At 34.6% G+C, this 7048-nt stretch overlaps 1 long non-coding RNA gene across 1 annotated transcript in view; it reads right to left on the bottom strand.

The window, feature by feature from the left end:
• The window catches only part of LOC109367618, a 9358-nt gene extending 3167 nt beyond the window's left edge, over nucleotides 1–6191 (bottom strand). The window contains exons 1-3 of the long non-coding RNA XR_004159793.1: nucleotides 6073–6191; nucleotides 2921–3047; nucleotides 1086–1241 (exon numbers count right to left, since the gene is read on the bottom strand). This is a non-coding gene — a long non-coding RNA (uncharacterized LOC109367618). The remainder of the gene's footprint in view (nucleotides 1–1085; nucleotides 1242–2920; nucleotides 3048–6072) is intronic.
• Between the last annotated feature and the right edge of the window lie 857 nt (nucleotides 6192–7048).

Here is a 7048-nt window from a genome sequence, read left to right as displayed (position 1 = left end):
TTTGCTCAGAAACATAGAAAATAAAAGTAGACTGAAATTTCAGTGCATTTTTCTTCTTTGCTATAGAAAAGCAAAGATCAAGTTCTCAGAAGTTCCCATATTAAATATAGAAAAACCGATTTATTTTCCTCACAGCAGAAGACTAATTTCTCATTTCAAAAGATTGTTTCCTCTGTGTTGTATATTGGTCCCTGTTTAGCCATAATTATCCACCTACAGTCATTACATTTCGTAATTAGAATTTGGGATAAGAAAGTAATTGTTATTTCCTGAAGGTGACGTTGACAGAGAGGCGATATAGCGCCTATGAGATAAAACAGAGGTAGTCCCTTCTATATGAGACTACCATCCCATGTTTAGATGTTGTACTAAGGGACGTGGTTTAGCGGGGAAATATGGTTGGTAGGTGGGTGGTTGGACTGAACGTTCTCGGAGGTCTTTTCCAACCGTGGTGATTCTGTGGTTCTTTGATTCTAACAGATGCAGAGATCGTGCAAAAAATAAGGACGTCCAGAACCAAAACGTAAGAATCTACGTAGGATGCTCCAAAAGTAATGCCTTCTATTTATTTCCATGGAAACCATGCACAACAAAGAGCATAATAACACTATTTGATCGAGCAGTTTTTCAGCTGCCATCTCACGACAACAAAAATTAACGGAATATTGGTGGGAAGGTTCAATGTCTACTGCCATACCACCACTACCCATCTTTGAAGTCACGGGACAACATAACAAAATAGGAGGCAGTACTTTTGAAGCACCTCGTATTTACCTAAAACATAGAGGTAAAAAATCTCAAAGTCTTCCTGTGAAGGAAACTGTTCTTTTTTCAGCGACATCAACAGAAATTTGACCACTGAAAGTACAGTACTTTTTTCCCCCTCCATCACTGTAACCACAAGTCTCAGTTTAGTGACTAGGACAGGAGTATCGAGAATGAGGAGATGGAAAAAATTGCTGTATTTTTTTCCCTAGAATAAATTATTCAATTGTCTGCCCTGGAATTATATCAGTACAGAAAAAAGTACGTATTGCTTAAACGTACTTGTTCTGTAAGACTTAAAGTAATTTCAGGAAGCCTACCTCCTTTAGTAGTCCATAAAAATGACCTCCTCGAGACATTCAGTTAGATCTTCACAGAAGCAGAAGTCAGAATACCACACCGCTGTAATTATTTCTCCAGGTCTCTAAAGCATGTACAGTTGTTGATGCAGGGCATTACCACTGCAACATAGCTTGCTAGGAAGAGAAAAAATAAATAACAATAGAAGGCGCACAGTACACAAAGTCTAATCTTCTCTACTTTGCGAATACACCTAATTTGGTTTAAGAATGACAAATGCAACTTGAGACAAATTCTGCTAAAATGAAGAAAACATGATACGACAGAGAAGTTGGAAATCCAAGTAAGAATCTAGACTCTCAAATTCTGTCCAAAGCGTAGAACATACGCAAAAGGGACTACTTTGCCAGAGCAAAAACTCAAACAGCACAAAAAAAAAAAATAGAAGTGCAATTCCGTATTAAACCCGAGAATGCGGTATTCCCATTCGAAGAAAATTCCTTTCAAAACCAACTATTATTTAGTACTGTCAAATGCTCCAATTAAGTTTTGACTGTAACACACCACACGTCGTATACGTGTATACACACACGTCGTATACGTATACACACACGTCGTATACGTATACACACACGTCGTATACGTATACACACACGTCGTACACACACGTCACGTTTTTTGTCAGTCAGTACTTTTGACATTATTTTGCAAAGTTTTAAGTGTCGCTTACTATTTCCATGAATACTGCCTTTTCGAGGCTGTATATCACGTGTCTGAAGTGATATCAAATCTAGTTTTCATTGTATCTGAATGCATAGCGATATTTTCAAAGAAATTGCTATATTGTTTCTTGCTATCTTAGAAAAGAAACAGAATTAGCCTGAGAAATGAAACACATGCAATTGATGGTGACTTTCTGAATGATGTAATTATGGGCCCAGACAAACTTTCCGGACACTTTTTGATTCTGAAAAATTTCTTATTAATTGTTAGGTATTAATTTCAGTCTCAAGCCTCTTTTTTGGACTAATGCTAACAGAATATCGTTTGATTTTGAGCAGTCTGATAACCTCTGCTCAGCTTTAAAATGGTTGCTCAGCTCTTAAGCTTATTCTAGAAGCCCACTACTAGAACTGTGCCTATTTATAAAAATAATTAAACATTAACTTACATTTCCTTTAATTTTTTTTTGTTTGGTACTTTTTGTTTTTAGTATTAGATTTGGAGTAGGAATTAATGGCTTGTTTTTTAGGTAAAAAAAAGACTTTGACTGAACCTTCAACAAGGGTGGAATTCGACTCTTCTAGAGCTGACATGGATGGAGCTCAAATATTAGTAGCTTGGGATATTTCTTAATTATTCTTCCTCTTAAGTTATTACATATTTGAAACTCTGGCAGTGATCAGAAATAAGAGGAAATACATCTGGAAAAAAAAAAAAAGATGATTTCCCAGTATTTTAGAATTAGAATTGGGAATTTTTGAAGCATTAGGAAGTGGAAAGCTATTCTATTTCACTCATTGATAATACTTTGTATAAACTTACTTGCTATTCTTAGCATGGTGTAACTCCTTAGTTCCTAATTAATTGAACTCAACTTTTTCTCTTCGGAGCACCATGCTTGAGTGCTATTTTCAAAGGAAAGGTTATACCATTCATTTGGAATAACTGCTTTTCAAACGTTGTTCTCCATTGAGTAGAAAGCCCCCTTTGTGAAACTATCCTTGTAGAAGTCAATATGACTGTGATAGTAATTAAACTATCAGAAGCAGGAGAGAACAGATGATGGCACCAAAAAAATTAAATAAATCTGCACACAATACAAGTAATTCTTTCTGCAAATTTAGTTACTTACCCTTCCTGGAGAAGCATGATTCCTATGGATGTTTTCATTGTTAATATTTATTTCCGTTCAGGTTTCATTCACGTAAGTTGTCTTGGGGGTAGACACTGTCTCAGATTTGTGATGCCTTTGCTCATTTCTGTCAACGTTAATTGAAGAGGAGAGAAACGTCATATATTAATCTTTTCAAAATTATCATGTTTCAAAAGAGTGTGATCTTGTGTGACAAGATTACTGTTTCACAGAAATCCCTCTAAAATTCTTGGTATTAACAACATTCATAAAATGAGTGAATATACCAAACGGATCTCTTTTTTTTTTAGAAGAACTGGATATAAAAGAGAGGGATTAACACAGTTGTTTATAGTCAGAGTTTCTAAAATCACTTGTCCTGTACGTCCTTATGCTGTACATACTATTACAAAGTCTGTGTTTAATCAATAATACATGAAGGGTTGTTAGGAACTTGTGCCGTAGGGGAAGACTATTCTGAGTCATGAACAGTGCTAAACTGCAGACTCATTAATCTGATTAAAAGCACGGCTCATTATAATCTAGCTGGATATGCAAGTTTTAAATAATACACAGTTTGCCTGAGATCTCATCCGCTGAAGTAATTATGTATTTATTTTTATGATATTTTTCATCAAACTGCAGTAATTCTATATGATTTCCATCATGGAATTTGCCACTGGACATACAAGAGCACGCAGTACGTGTTTTACGTGGGTTTTTAGCTTATGGGTATGGTTTGGAATTAAAGTCACTCTAAAAATGAATATATGGTACAGCTTCAATGCTTGGTCCTGCTCTACACTTATTTTTAAAAATTATTACCTCAAAATACTGCTAGTATACAAACTTATTACAGTTTAACCAGTGCTTTGAAAGAACCAACTTCTTATTGTTCAAGTTAGTTCAAATAAGATAAAGTTAATAGAAAACATCTGCTGACTTCAAGTTCTCCTTATCCTAGTAGACAGAAACATTAAGGTCAAAGTGACAAGATTATTCTTTCCATGAGTTGCTGCTCAGCTTTACATACCAAAGGCAATCAGTAGTAAATAAAGCGTAACTCTGAATCACCTCAATAAATACCAGTAAATATCAAATAAACAAAAACAAAACAAAACAAAAAAAGACAATAGCTAAAGGAAAAACACTCAAACTGCAAATCCATCTTAGTTAAAAGTTGTCATTGGTCTCACCCTGAGATGAACTATCAGCACAATTTTTAGTAAGAACATACAATGGTACAAGTCATAGTGTATCTACTGTCTCTAGTTAATGCAGAAAGTTGATGTGTGTCATCAAAGATGCAGGAAACCTACAGTGTGACTATGTGGAGAGAACAGTAATGAAAGTTTTCCTTCAAGTCCTAAGATTTTTCATTTGCAGAGCCCTTTGTGACAGGCTATATTTGGTGTGACGTGTCTAGATACCTTGTATTTGTCTGGATCTCTCATAATGTACCCTGATTCTGCAACAAACTGCTTCAGAGCTTAATTATAGTTCACTGGAGACGTAACATTTACAGATAAGGCACTGTGAATGAACACTTCTCAGAGTCTAGGTAGGCTTCTCACTTAAAGACAAACATAGCATTTTAAAGGCAGTCAATGCTTTTCCAAAGCTTGCCACATTTTCCAGGTACTGCAAAAATGTATCCCGAAGGTCAGATACAAAACAGTAATTTTCTGGAGATTTTCACTATGTGTTACTTTCAACCAAATTCTGAATATTTACACAGGCAACATTCTACTAGTGTTAAATAAGAATATGTAAAGATAGTAACAAAAAACCAACATACAAGATAGTACTACTGAGCTCAAATAGAGAGTAATCATCATGGATATTTTTTTATTGTTTTATTTTTTAAATCCTGAACATCAAATTTACTTCAATGGACTCATCTAAAACATGCCAGGTAGGACTTAGTTAGCTAATGGAAACTTACTTCACTGGGAAGTGCTTATTATACTATTAAACTAAGACAACACCAGAAATGCTTACCCAGAGCTTTCTTGTGAAAGATGATAAACTTTTTAAAAACATGGGCCATATTTTCACAGTCTAGGTACTCAGGTTTCAAGAAAAAAGATAAATCACTCGCAAGAGAGAGTTTATGCATAGTTCTGGGACTGCTGCATTTCAGGTCATCTCAGCACGCACACATCTTTTACCAGATCAGTACCCAGCTTACACAGAGAACAAGAGAATCTTATTCAAGATTGTCACACAAAATATTAAGGGAAAACATATTGCTCAAGTATATCTAAACAAGTGCATTCATTTAGTAATAGGAACATCTAACTTGAGCTGAAAATCATTTTCAATTTAAGGCCAAACACCACTAACTAGTATAATTCAATAGACTGCTATAAACCCCTCTATCCTATCCCACAACATGCTGTTGAACCTTCATCCAAACTATCACTTTTCTTTGATATTGTTGCTGCCCTTTCACCTACAGTTTATCTGTATTTTTAAGAAGATACAGCCTTGTCTTTAAATGATAATGAGCTAAACAGATAAGGTTTGAAAGATTTATACTTTCACGAATCTTTGAGCTAAGCAGCATATGCAAAGTCCTACATAAGACTGACCAAGCACTTAGGCTTTGAAAATCCTGGTATTTTAGAAGTGGTCTATTAGTGGTTTCAATATACAGCTATTAAATATTTTGACAATCAGTTTTTCCTAAAGGAAGAAAACAACACCAAAAATCAAAAACCCACTCACAAAATATATATGTATGCTTTAATTCTTTTCTTGTCCTTTAATACTACACGTATTAGAGAGACATTATCATGTGTACTAAAGAAAATATTCTCCATTATTTAGTGGTTTAATCAATCCGGTCCGGTCTAAAAAACAACAAATTATAAATCTGTGAAAGGTGGAATGGTTTCATTGGTAGGCTCCGTAATTGTATCATCTGTGATATTTAAAAATTTCAGTTGCTCAACATCTGATGTTTTAGATTTCAATCTTTATCCCCAAATAGATTTTAATCATTTTTACCCTCTTACTGAACTCAGCTTCATATCACTAATGCATGATTTAGCTATTCCACCACTTGAGCATTCATAGGAAATAACTGATGTCCTTAGATATCTGGTTCTGACCAATTTCACCAACAATACAACTTGTACTAGTCTTACCTTATAGCACTATGTGAGGTTTCCAACTCCAAGTACGACAGTCACTCTATAAAAAGCAAAACCAAAGTGAATGAGGAACTTAGGACTACTTTACAGGGCATCTAATAGCATAATACTCCTTTAATTCTCTGACTGCCGAACGTAATTGTGAATTTTACACATCAGTCAAATAGACATGGGACTTACACTCCCCCTCCACCCCCGCCCAAAAAAAACAACAACAACAAAACATCATTTCACTGTTCTGGAGCAAGTAACAGGAAAACAAGCAGTTTACTGCCTGCTAAAAGCTAATACTTAAAAAAATAAAATCAAGACAACACGGAAGATCTGTAGCCAGAACTTAGTACAGTGCCTTAGTATAAGACCATAGCTAATCATTTTTGATTGAATCTGTGGCTATCTTGACTGTTTCTCAATAAAAGTTTGGATGCTGACTTAAGTTAACATAAAAAAAAAATAATATAGAAGTATTGTTCTTCTGAATAAGTACTCTCAAGTTTCACTTAAAATAAATAAATGAACCATTTATATTCTGATTACTACTTCACTTTCTCATTGTTCTCAAGAGGAAAAAAAAACAAAAACAAAAACAAAATCATCATCCAAACTTTTTTCAGTTGTTGAACAGTGGACAATCCAAGAGGAAAATGACAAATAAAAAGAATTGTGGAATGTTTGAGCTAAAATATTTTCTAAGCTGGAGTTGACTATACTAACTTGGATAGAAAGACTTAGGGAAAAACTAACTGGGATAAAAGAGTCATGGCTTGGTATTTTTATTTTTATTTTAAAGAAAGAGGTTTTTGAATCGGGCCAACCATTGCACACAATTGGGTTGTGCAGTATAGCTTAGCCCAGCTACTTCCATCAAAAATGCAGTACAGAATATGACTTAGAACAGATGCAGAATTACTTTGAAGAGATAAATTGCCTATAGCTGGCACAAGCATATATTTTCACTGGAGTATTATCT

The sequence above is a fragment of the Meleagris gallopavo genome, chromosome 5, assembly GCF_000146605.3.
Source record: "Meleagris gallopavo isolate NT-WF06-2002-E0010 breed Aviagen turkey brand Nicholas breeding stock chromosome 5, Turkey_5.1, whole genome shotgun sequence".
NCBI lineage: Eukaryota > Metazoa > Chordata > Aves > Galliformes > Phasianidae > Meleagris > Meleagris gallopavo.
This window is presented reverse-complemented; position numbering and strand designations above follow the sequence as displayed.